The following is a 12,596-nucleotide window of genomic DNA, read 5'->3' on the forward strand; positions in this document are numbered from 1 at the left end:
GCTCTGTCCATCTGACGCAGTCAGCAAGAGCACACTGAAGAGTCTCAACGCTAACGCACAGCATGACTAAGGTCGCATAAACCACACAAACCTCAACAGCTTTCAATTGGATCTGCATGGTGTAAACATCTTGGCTGTGTTCAGCAGCATAAAGCTCATGATCCGGTAAAAATCCACAAATTTACCGCACCGTTGTATAAGACGCAGGGTTTAAAGCTCTGGAAAAAAGTAGCGGCTTATAGATCAAAAAATATGGTAACTATTACTATTGACTATAACATATATATAATTTTTCTTAATTATTTTTAATTGAATTCTAACTCAACAACTATGGCTTCAGTAATTTTTACGAAGATTAATATTTCTCTTGATTTCATTGAGAACACTGGTGTTTCTTCAAAGCGCTGAAAGGGGGAGCCTTCCAAATTCAGTAGTAACTTCAAATATTTAGAGGTTAATAAAAAATGCTTGTTTGTTTGCACCGTTTATTCAGCAACCTGTGTTTGACAATTGCTTGTCCTGACTGCCGCCCGCCTGCTCCTAATCTGTACCTCAGCCTGTTTGACCATTGTGCTTTTTGCCCTTCGCCTGTCTGACCTCATCCAGCTCTATGATTTAAATCCTTTAACTGATTCCTGAGTCTGCGTCATGCATGTGAGTCCGTAGCGTCACTAAGCCTGACAGTTTTAGTGTGTTAGTTAGTCTGCCAGCCATTGTAGCGGCCTTCCTAGTGTGGAGTGTAGGGGTGGGCAGATTGATCTTAATATCAATAATATCACTACCAACAGTAGTATTGATATCGATCGATACCTCAACGAAAATAGTGATACTTTGGTTGAATATTTACTCCTCTGCACTGCTATCGGCAATACTGTGTAGCGGATTCAAATTAATTGTTTAATATTAATGCACAAACATTATTATTTCTCGAAGTTGGGGCACCAGGTTTGTTTTAAAGCTGAAACCACGCTTGTATCAATCTAGTCAACGCCAGATGTCAATTAAATGAGTTACCAGTTATTAACAACAATAACAACTTTCTTGTGATAAAACCAAATCAGTCTCTTATGCCGTGAATTTTTGTCGCGGTTCAGTGACCTCTGCTTAAATCTGAAGAGCAATGCACACAAACCAGATTCCTTTTAACGTTTTATTAATCTAACACTACTGGATATAGAAATAAAATACTCAAATAAACAAATTGAGCAAACAATCAACATGAGATGATCATAAATGGATGAACATAGTAGATAGACTGTTGGTGAATGAGGGTTTGTGTGTGTTTGTGATGAAAGCTTTGTATGACAGATAATGCTAACAGCAATTAATGAACATATGGGAACACCAACACAGAAAACACAGCAATCAGCAATGAATGAATCAATAAGTGAAAGAACAAGGAATGGTCAAGACCTAAGTGTGTGATGGTTTTGATCAAGCGAAAATATAATTTGTTTTTAACTCATAAAAACCTAAGGATAGCTAATGAATTTGGAATATTCAATTTTAGCGTTTTGAGAAACACCAGAATCCTCAGAGGATTAGAGATGTTCGTCTTGCCTTAGTTTGGAGCTGTCGGCCGCTGTGCAGTGTCTCTCGTTACCGGCTTGGTTGAGCAGGCGTGCCCTCTCTGGTCCAGGTGCCACAGCCTCTGTGCCAGGAATTGTCACCCGTGGTGATAAGGATGACTCAGGGTCAGCAAAGTAACACTCAGCCAGGTTTAACTTTCCAAGGTGTTTCAAAATGTCAGCGCTACTTAAACTAGCCCAAAAGGAAAATGGGCTGGAATCGAATTTAATTAGTTCAATCAAAAATAGAGAGTCAACTAAGAATTGTTTGTGATAGTTTCAGTTTCGCAGAGTTTCTTGAGATGATTTTCTAACGTAACAAAATTCGCTGCTTGTTTCTATTTCTAAGTTTGACGTAAGTTTACAAAATTTAAAAACAAACAAAAATTAAAGAAAAGTAATGCAACGCAAAAAGAAATGGCGAAAGAAGTCTGAAGATAGAGGGAAATCTGATTCAACTAGGGTGTCACTGGAAAAATACCCCTGGGGCAGTGGTCACTTCAGGGCGGAGAAATGAGTTCAACCAGTGGTGAAGAGTTCCACCCCTTCAGATCAGGTATCAAACTATTTGATTTGGATTGCTCCTTAATTTGGAATAACTAAGCTTTCCTCTTTTCATCAAGCTCAAAGTTCCATCACACCATAACACAATACAGATGTAACGATCACTTTGGCACTCAAATAAGCAGAGAAGTCAGAATGGTTAACAGCAATAATAAATGCATAGAATATTAAGGTTTTATATGTGCTCCCTTAAAACGCTGTAACAAATGAAATGTTATTTATGATGACTGGTCTTGTCCCTATGTAACACCAAATAAACACTACAACATACACAAATAATAGTTGCAAGCAAAATCAAACTATAACTGGCCTAATTAGACCTAACCACAGTGGCAGCCGTTAAAAATGTCTACCCCCACAGTGCTTTGCCCTCGAATCTACCACGTCAGCGCCTTGGTTGCACTGGGTGAAAGAGTGTGTTACGTCCTTTTGGCCTGTAGGTGGCGATTGGCTCCCACTTTTGGTCCGAAAGAATTGTAGTTGACTGTGTCATATAGCCTATTGTAGTACAGTCACTTTTCAAGTCTTAGCTGGTCTAGTGGTTAAGAAGGGTGTCTGTATAGTTTTTTGTCCCGGGTTCGAGTCTCAGTGGGAGCACTCTTTCAGTCTTAATTATTGGAAAAACAGCGTCTCATCCTTATCATTTGACCCATAAGATAACATCGTCGTAATATTTAGTGCATGGATCCCCAAGACTACGAAATGCTGGTCGCCTGTGGCGGACAGTTATAGTATTTAGTATAGTAATGTACGTAAGTAAGTTATGGCAAATTACAGCAGTTTAAAACCGAAAAGAAGAAGCTGAACGGTGTGCCCTCTCGCGTGCAGCATTCGATTTGTGGCAGAAAAGCTACTGTAACCCGGATTTCTTGCTGTTGGTACAGGCTACAATTTTCTTTACATGGTATTCTTCTTTAATGCACCACACGGCAAGACAGTACAGCACATGTACACTTTTTTCTTTGCGCCGCCTTACCTAACGTGCGTCACCTTTTTCCTGTCCCCCGTCAACAAGGGCAGGTAGGAACTAATGTTAATTACAAATAAAATCACAGTAGCTGAAATGCCACATTTTCCAAACATAAAATGAAAAAAAAAATAATAAAAAGGAATACTAACTAAAGTTTCACTACTACAATTTAAAAAAGTGAATAAGGATGATCTAGACCAGAGGTCGGCCACCGGAAACACCCACGTTTTCAATGAAAAAAAACACCAGGGGGCGGCAATATTGTATTATTTAAGAACATTCAACATTTTTTTTTATTCCAAAGAAGACATAAATGTTAGGGCTCAGAGGTTTACAGACTATAAAACATTGTCAAGGCATTGACAAGGACAGCTAACACGCTTTTCCCTGCTTCAAACAGCTGCTGTAACTGAGAGCAACCAGTGCAACATTACCGGTCAATCTGGAAACGCATTTATTGGTTCGGCGGCTTTAACGTGTGTGAACTGGGGAGAGGACGGCAGCAGCGACTGAAAAGCAACTCAATAGAGTGGATGTCTTCCCCGCTGACAGGCGCATTCATTTGATAATGCACGTACCTTTGCTGACAGTTCAGTTGAAAAACACACTGAATCTTTATCAAACCGTCCCTGAATAACATCTATGAACTGCAGTTTGTTCCTTGATTATCCATGATTATTATGGAAGAAAAGCAAATTATCACCAGTCCAAATTGTGCAATTAATACTGTGTTTAAAATAAAGGTAGTAAATAAAAATAATAGTATTTTCAGTTTAAAATGCATTGCATATTTTAAACGACAGTCTAAGTGCTACAAATAAATTAGACCAGAAAGCTACGATAAATACATACATTTACCCTTGCAGAGTAAATATGTAGAACAAACTCCTTGCTGCATTAATGAGTCTTAGACCTGCAGCTGACCACGCCGCCCGCTTCTTAAAAAGCTGAAAATTTTGATATTGGAATGGTTTCTGTAGCTCAAAGGATGTGGGAGTAGTTAGGTGCAGGATTTGAAGCTGACACTGTAGGCTTTAGAGTCAAGGACCTTATCTACTGAGCCAAAGGAGCTACTGCCATCATTTTAAATGCCTACATTACACATTCTAGTGTCAATGGTAAAATTTTAGTTTGTTTTAATAGACAGAAGAAAAAGTTTCATATTTCCAAAAGTATAAAAGATATGACTAAGAAAACTAATAGCACACTTCTCATTGAAAAGCTGAACATTTTTGCATAAACATGCCTCAGACAAGAATCGAACCCAGATCTCTCACTCCACAGTCAGGGACTTAAACAATTGAGCTACTGGACATAGTAGCTGCAAGATGACTTGGCTGAAGAGTTTCCTCCAGATCCAAAGAACTCCTTAGTCATTTTTACGTGTTTATTTTATTAAACAAAGACTTGAGAGTTGCAACAGTCTCGCTGAACGCTAAACCTAAAGCAAATAAGAATATTTTAACACAAAATCAGCATCAGTATGGCAATTACAATTTTAACACATTGTAACATTGAAATAGCTCAAAAGCTGAATTCATAGATAAATATATCTAACGATTAGTTTTTCAAGAAGAGCTGTATGTGCACAAATGAAACAAAAATGGTTGAATTAAAAGTAAAGAACTACTATTTATTACTACAAGACCATTGCCTTTGAGGTTTATGGCGCTGTGAATCACTTAGTTTCACATCTTGCAGTTGCTCCAATTTGGAATTGAACCTGAGACTGTAGGCGCCAGAGGCAAAGACCTTATCCACTAAGCCAAAGGTGCTAGTGCAACCATTTCATGTGGCTGCATTATACACCCTAGTATCAATAGTAATACACCTGTTTATTTAAATCGTGAGAAGAAAAAAGTTCATATTTCCAAAAGTATACAAGATATGACTAAGAAAACTAATAGCACACTTCTCCTCAAAAAGCTGAACATTTTACAATTCGAACCGTTTCTGTAGCTCCTTTAAATAGGTGCCAATGTGGAAAGTGCCAGTCTATGCCTACAGAGGATGAAAACTGTTGCTGTCAAGAGATTGCACAGGTATGTATAACAATTTTATTAATATAAAGTGGGGTTTGATATCAATCTTTGGATTAACCTTACCGCTTGTTTTGAAACTAAGGTTCAGAGACGTCTGAATCAGTTGCCAAACCCACCATCATGTATGGTTGACCATCCAGGACTGGAGCCAGTATGCCTGAATGTTTATTCTTTAGAGAAAGAATTTAATATTTATCGGGCAGATTATGGGCGGTTGCCTGTGCGTGGAATAAACCAGTTAGTGTCACATCATTTTATAAACACTTTATTAATTACAGATAAATCAAAGCATGACCTACAGAGGCAGCCGGTAAAAGTGTCTACCCCCACTGTGCTAGTTATGTGCTGAATCTGCCGCGTCAGTGCCCTGTTTGCACTGCGGGAAGAGTGTGTTACGTCCTTTTGGCCTGTAGGTGGCGATTAACTTCCACTTTTGGTCCTAAAACATCATAGTTGTTTATGTCATATAGCCTCTTGTAGGACAACCAATGATTAGGTCTTGGGTGGCCTAGTGGTTAAGATGCATGCCTACAAAGTTTTTTGTCCGGGATTCGAGTCTGAGTGGAAGCAGTTTTTCAATTTTAATTATTGGAAAAACAGCGTCTCATCATCATCATCATGTGATCACGAGATGACAACGTTGTATTACTTAGTGCATGGATCGCCAAAACCATGAACCGCTGGTCGCGTTATAGTATTTAGTAGTTATGAACGTAAGTAAGTTATGGCAAATTATGGCAGTTTAAAAACGAAAATAAGCTCAACGGTGCGCCCTCCTGCGTGCAGCGTTTGATTTGTGGCAGACAAGCTACTGTAACCCTGATTTCTCGCTGTTGGTACGGGCTACAATTTTCTTTACGTGGTATGCTTCTTTAATGCACCACACGGCAAGACAGTACGGCACATGTACACTTTTTTCTTTACGTCGCTCTTATCCAACGCGCGTCACCTTTTTCCTGTCCCCCGTCAACAAGGGCAGGTAGGAACTAATGTTAATTACAAATAAAATCACAGTAGCTGAAATGCCACGTTTCCCAAAAATAAAATTAAAAAATAAAAAGGAATACTAACTACTGTAAGGTTACACTACTACAATTTAAAAAAGTGAATAAGGATGATCTAGACCAGAGGTCTGCCACCGGTAACACCCACGTTTTCAATGAAAAAACAAACACTGGGAGCTGCGGAGGGCGGCAATATTATATTATTTGAGAACAACACAAATGAAGACATAAAAGTCAGGGCTCAGGGGTTTAACATTTTATACTTTATTGACAGAAGATCATAGCAGTTAACAGCCTACCTATTCAGTCCTCGTCCCCTTTATATGGAATATGAGCAACGATCAATTGTAAGCGTCATATGACCCCGACGCACACACCCCATAAAAACTGTTCAGATCGTTAACAGATGATAAAACATTGCAAAGGCATCGACAAGGACAGCTAAGAACTTGTGCGGCATCACCGGTCAATCTGGAAACGTATTCACTGGTTTGGACGTTGTTCTGCCCGCTTTCATGTAGACACAAAACTCGTCAAAGCAAAAGAGCTCAGTGCAGCATTTGCAAATCACATGTGAACATTTTAAATTTTGTTGTAAATAAAAATAATGTTTGCCCTGTTCAAACCTGGGGAATAAAAACGATTCTGATTCTGAAAGCGGCTGATCAACTTCGTAGGAAAACATTTCATATGGTACAGGTGAAAGGGAGGCTAACAACCCAACGCAGCCGAGGCTGTAGCAGGAAGAGAGACGCAGATCTTTGTCCTGCATGTTGATGCATGTTTCCCCTTCCCCCCCAGTGTCCCTGCTCTGGGACGTGGATGGCCACGTCCATTTTCATTCAACAGACGGTCATGAAAGAGGGAATAACAAAATAAACAGCTGGTTAACTTCGTAGGAACACCTTGTAGTAGGAACTGGTATATTTAGAAAACCCAGTAAAGGTGTGTGAACTGGGGAGGAGACGGCAGCAGTGACTGAAGAGCGACTAAATAGAGTTGATGTCTTCCCCGCTGACAGGCGCATTCATTTGATAATGCACGTACCTTGGCTGACAGTTCAGTTGAAAAACACACTGAATCTTTATCAAACCATCCCTGAATAACATCTATGAACTGCAGTTTGTTCCTTGATTATCCATGATTATTATGGAAGGGCAAATCTTCGCCAGTCCAAATTGTGCAATTAATACTTTGTTTACAATAAAGGTAATAAATAATAATAATAGTATTTTCATTTTAAAATGCACTGCATATTTTGAACAAATGTCGAAGTGCTACAAATAAATTAGACCAGAAAGCTACGTTAAATACATATGTTTTATTTTTGCAAAGTAAACATGTAGAACAAACTACTTGCTGCATTAACACTAGAACTACTGGGTTTTCTAAATATACCCATTCCCACTAGAAGGTGGTCAAATGATCTGCTCGGCTAGCTGAGACCCTGAATCATCTGTGAACAGCTGCCTTTGTTAGGTAAAGAGGGCCATCACTGACGCACTCTAGGTGGTGGGTTGCGTGGGCTTGCTGACCCTGCTCCTGTCTGCAAGGCTGCACAGTTCCTATGAGTCTAAGAGTGACATCCACTGTTACAATGTTCAACCGCTATGTGCTTGGATTTACAACGTGAAAGGACGAGTGTCATTGTTGCGGTCTCACCGAAGGAAGCAATAAGATATCATCATCAATAATACAATAAGACAGTTTTAGATCCTTCTCAAATGTGGCGAAGCTTTGTTTATTTACAAAAAAAACTAGTTCAAATATTGTTTGCACTGTAACGTCATCAAAAATTACAGAAAAGATGACAGTACACTCATCAAGTTTTAACAAATGTGCAATAAAAAATATAAACAGAAAACGCTTGAAAACGTTTTTTATATTCCGTTTATTTCATTATTACTGCTTTCACCTGTAACACATAGAGTCATTGTAGAGCTACAACCATGTTCCTACAAAGTTAACCAGATGTTTATTTCGTTATTCCCTCTTTCATGTCCGTCTGTTGAATGAAAGTGGGCGTGGCCATCCACGTAACAGAGCAGGGACAATAGGGGAAGGGGAAACGCTCATCAACACGCAGGACAAAGATCTGCGTTTCTCTGCTGCTACAGCCTCGGCTGCGTTGGGTTGTTAGTGTCCCTTTCACCTCTACCACATGAAATGTGTTCCTGCTAAGTTGATCTTGAGCTGCTATCAGAATCGTTTTTATTCCCCAGGTTTGAACAGGGCAAACATTATTTTTATTTACAAAAAAATTAAAACGTTCACATGTGATTTGCCCGCTTTGATGTAGACAAAATTCTTGAAAGCGTTTTATTTCGTTATCCCCACTTTCATATCTGTCTGATAAATAAAAGTGGGCGGGGCTATCAGTCCCGTAGCAAAGGTAAGCGCTGACTGTGGGGGCTGGGCGCATCAACATACAGGACAAAGACCTGTGTTCCTCTGCCACAGCCTCCTCTTTCAGCCTGTTGCTTTGGGCCGTTATTCCCCCACTTACTGGAGCCACATGTTGACAAAGTTGACCAGCCGCTTTCATGTAGACACCAAACTCTATAAAGCATTTTACTTTACATTCCGTTTATTTCGTTATTAATATACATGTAATTGCAAATGCTGCTCTGAGCTCTTTTACTTTGATGAGTTTTGTGTCTACATGAAAGCGGGCAGAACAACGTCCATGCGTGTGTCACGCTGAAAGCGGCTGGTGAACCTCTTGGGAACATGGCTGTAGCTCTGCAATGACTTTATGTGGTACAGGTGAAAGGGAAAATAACGAAATAAACGGAAATATAAAACAGAAACGCTTTCAAGTGTTTTCTGTTTAAATTTTTTATTGCACATTTGTTAAAACTAGATGGGTGTACTGTCTTTTTTCCTAATTCTTAGTGACGTTACAGTGCAAAGCGTATGGGATTTTTTTGTAAATAAAAATAATTAAATAAATGGAATATAAAACGGAAACGTTTCAAGCGTTTTCTGTTTATATTTTGTAAATAAAAATAAACCCGGTGAATAAAAACGATTCTGATTCTGAAAGCAGCTGATCAACTTCGTAGGAACACATTACCATGTCTATGCGCCTCTACGGGGGAGAGGGAGGGATGAGAAGTTTGCCTTTGCCTAGGGTGTCCTGGTGCCATGTGCACCGATGGACACCCTTATGTTCGAACATGGTGTTTGTTATGGCCAAACTGTGCCTAGCACAGAAGTCCAATAACATAACACCATTCGGGTTCAGATCAGGGAGGCCGTTCCTCCCAATCACGCCTCTCCAGGTATCACTGTCGTTACCTACGTGGGCATTGAAATTTCCCAGAAGAACGATGGGGTCCCCAGTTGGAGCGCTTTCCAACACTCCCTCCAGGGACCCCAAGAAGGCCGGGTACTCCACACTGCCATTTGGCCCGTAAGCACAAATGACGGTGAGTGACCTATCCCCCACCCGAAGGCGCAGGGAAGCGACCCTCTCGTCCACCGGGGAAAACTCCAACACATGGCGACTAAGCTGGGGAGCTATGAGCAAGCCCACACCAGCCCGCCGCCTCTCACCGCAGGCAACTCCAGAGTAGAAAAGGGTCCAGCCCCTCTCAAGGAGTTGGGTTCCAGAGCCCAGGCTGTGTGTGGAGGTGAGCCCGACTATTTCTAGCCGGTACCGCTCGACCTCCTGCACAAGCTCAGGCTCCTTTCCCCCCAGTGACGTGACATTCCATGTCCCAATAGCTAGATTGGTTATCCAGGGATTGGGGTGCCTAGGCTCCCGCCTTCGACTGCTGCCCAATCCACTCTGCACCGGCCCCCTACGGTTCCTCCTGCGGATGGTGGGTCCACTTGAGGACGGCCCCACGTCGCTCTTTCGGGCACCAGGCGCTCGCATACGAGCCCCAACCCCGGGCCTGGCTCCAGGGTGGGGCCCCGGCTGCGCCATACCGGGCGACGTCTCTGGCCTTGGTGGTTTGCCTCTCATAGGGGGGTTATGAACACATAACATATGAGCACATACATATAAATACTGAGGCAGTGTTTCTGGCACTGGTCCGTTAAAAATAAAATTGACCAACAAAGTCTTCACTTGTTGGTCCCTGGGTAAAGTGAATAGACTTTGGTGTTGGTTAGAACACCCAAGAACCGAACTATTTCTATGGGAGGACTTGGGTGCTACCGTGCTCGTCTGTTCACGGTGAGTGAGAGGGGGGAAATGGCGGAAGTCCAGTTTTGGTTCGGGATCATTGTGGGGGTGGTGGTTCAGGATTTGCAAGGAGAACTTCCTACCAGTGTGACGAAACCTGGGACACGGTCTCAGAGTAGGTCGTGGTCTGTTTTCATTGGATGAGAAAATTTACGTTTTCAAAATGTGAAAAAAGGAGGAAATGCATTTCTACCGTGCTTAGTGTGTGTATATGTGACCCATAGAGTCATAGGAACGCTCCAAAAAAGTGGATTTTGCATGTTATGACCCCTTTAATTAAAAGTGAAGTGTTATGTCTATCCATTTTTAAAATTCCTGTTGTGGTTGATGTAGGATTTGTAAAGTAATGATAATTCAATAATCCAATATGTTTTATGGAGAGCATTTATTACATTAATGTAATTAGGTTTTTAAAAGTTACCCAAAACTCATGTAATGATATAAGAATTTAATTTCAATTTTTATGTAGTCGCAATCCTGCAGGCATAAAAAGACCGTGGCAGCAGCTAAAAATGAAATATAAAAACATAATTCAAACAGCTAAGGCACAATTATATGATGGGTGTAGACTACCTCACTTTACAACATTTAACATATTAGAGCATACACCATGAAAGTGTGATGCGAAGAGCCAACAATTCTCAAGTTGCTTCTGCCTTTTAACCCCTCTGTCTGACTACGGTGGAATGTCTGTGTAGCCCATTCAAATTGCATGCACCATCTTGTCCTTGTCACTGTGTGTGGAGATGTTTATATTCTAACACCTGCATCGATGGCGTCTGACTATCAGAGAGGAAGGAGTGCTTCTCTCTGTCTCAACAGACAGAGAGACACAACTCCCCGGCCTTGGGTTTGGGTTAGAGTCTATCAGGCAGAGACAACCACTGAACAATCTAGGTGAAACGTCAAATACATAAAACAGAAGTAATACAAAACACAAGATATTAATTGCAGAACGTAAGTCATAAATTATATAATAACTGCATAGAAAAGGTAGATACAATTTTTCCCATAACACTCCCCCCTTTTGATTAAACATTTATCAAACATAAAAATTGTCAAAGAGAATTTCCTAATAATAAAAGACCCCTTGCAAATAAAGCATCAAGATTCAAGATTTTTGTGGGTAGTTATACAAGAATAACCTCTGTATAAGCATGTGAAGAAAATAAATCAATAATCATATTTGTATCAGATTATATTTCGTGATCAAATAACAAACAACAAAGGAAAGGTAAAAGGTAAAATAAAGGATAATAGAGACTATAGACCGTAGTCTCAGCATCTTCGTCGTCATCATCAGAGAAACCAAGATTATCATTAAAGTCATTAAGTGTCGGGGTTTGTGTCATTTGATACAGTGATGAGTGCTGCTGAGGTTGCTCATATCATATGATGAGACCTCTAACCAGTGGGATAACGCAACAACCAAGTAAGAGAATCACAGCCATCACAATGATAAAGGAAACAGCTGCAGACATGAGAACAGATTTCTATTTTCCAGTTGTCCTATAACCTCTATCATCTGTAGTTGAAGGATAAGAACTAATTGTAGCAGTGAATAAAGTGATTGTGAATAATTAAACACCAAGTCAACTTTAGGATGTTTGAACTCAGCGTTGATGTGAGTCTATATGTTGTCCAGCGTCGGCAACTCAAGGCTGCTCGTGTGTGTTTTCTCAGGAGTGTGTGTGTAGATGTATGTTCTAATAGTGTGATTCACCAGCGCAGCTTCAGGCGGCGCTTGGCTCACACCTTTAGCCCTCACCACCGTTTGTAGTTCGAGTGCTTCCTCCTACACTCCTTAAAGGTCCATGCACGCACGCTTTTTTCATGCTCCACAATGCTAAAGAATTGGACCTTGATGCCTCAGTAAGGTGTCTGTAGCTTTTCATGCCAAAAAGCTCTGTAGATCGCCCACACGGCCCGTTTGAAAAACGGGCCGTGTGGCCTGAAGTCGAATGGGAGGCTGTTGAAGTGGTTACACTTCGACTGGTGCAAGGTACGTCTAACTGGCAGATTCACATTTAATTTAATTTGATTTATATAATTCGCCACTTGATTAGCTGCTAACCCTAATACTAATGGTTGCAAACTAGCAACCTGAATTAATACAACAGAATATTCATAATACGACTACAGCTTGTTTGGGAGCATAGCTTGATAATCTAATATAAACTCATTTTTACATCGTTCTGCTGCTGTGTGAAAATATTTTTTCCATAATTAGATCTTCAGCTGCAGCTTATATTT

Source organism: Betta splendens, chromosome 10 (assembly GCF_900634795.4).
Source record: "Betta splendens chromosome 10, fBetSpl5.4, whole genome shotgun sequence".
Lineage (NCBI taxonomy): Eukaryota > Metazoa > Chordata > Actinopteri > Anabantiformes > Osphronemidae > Betta > Betta splendens.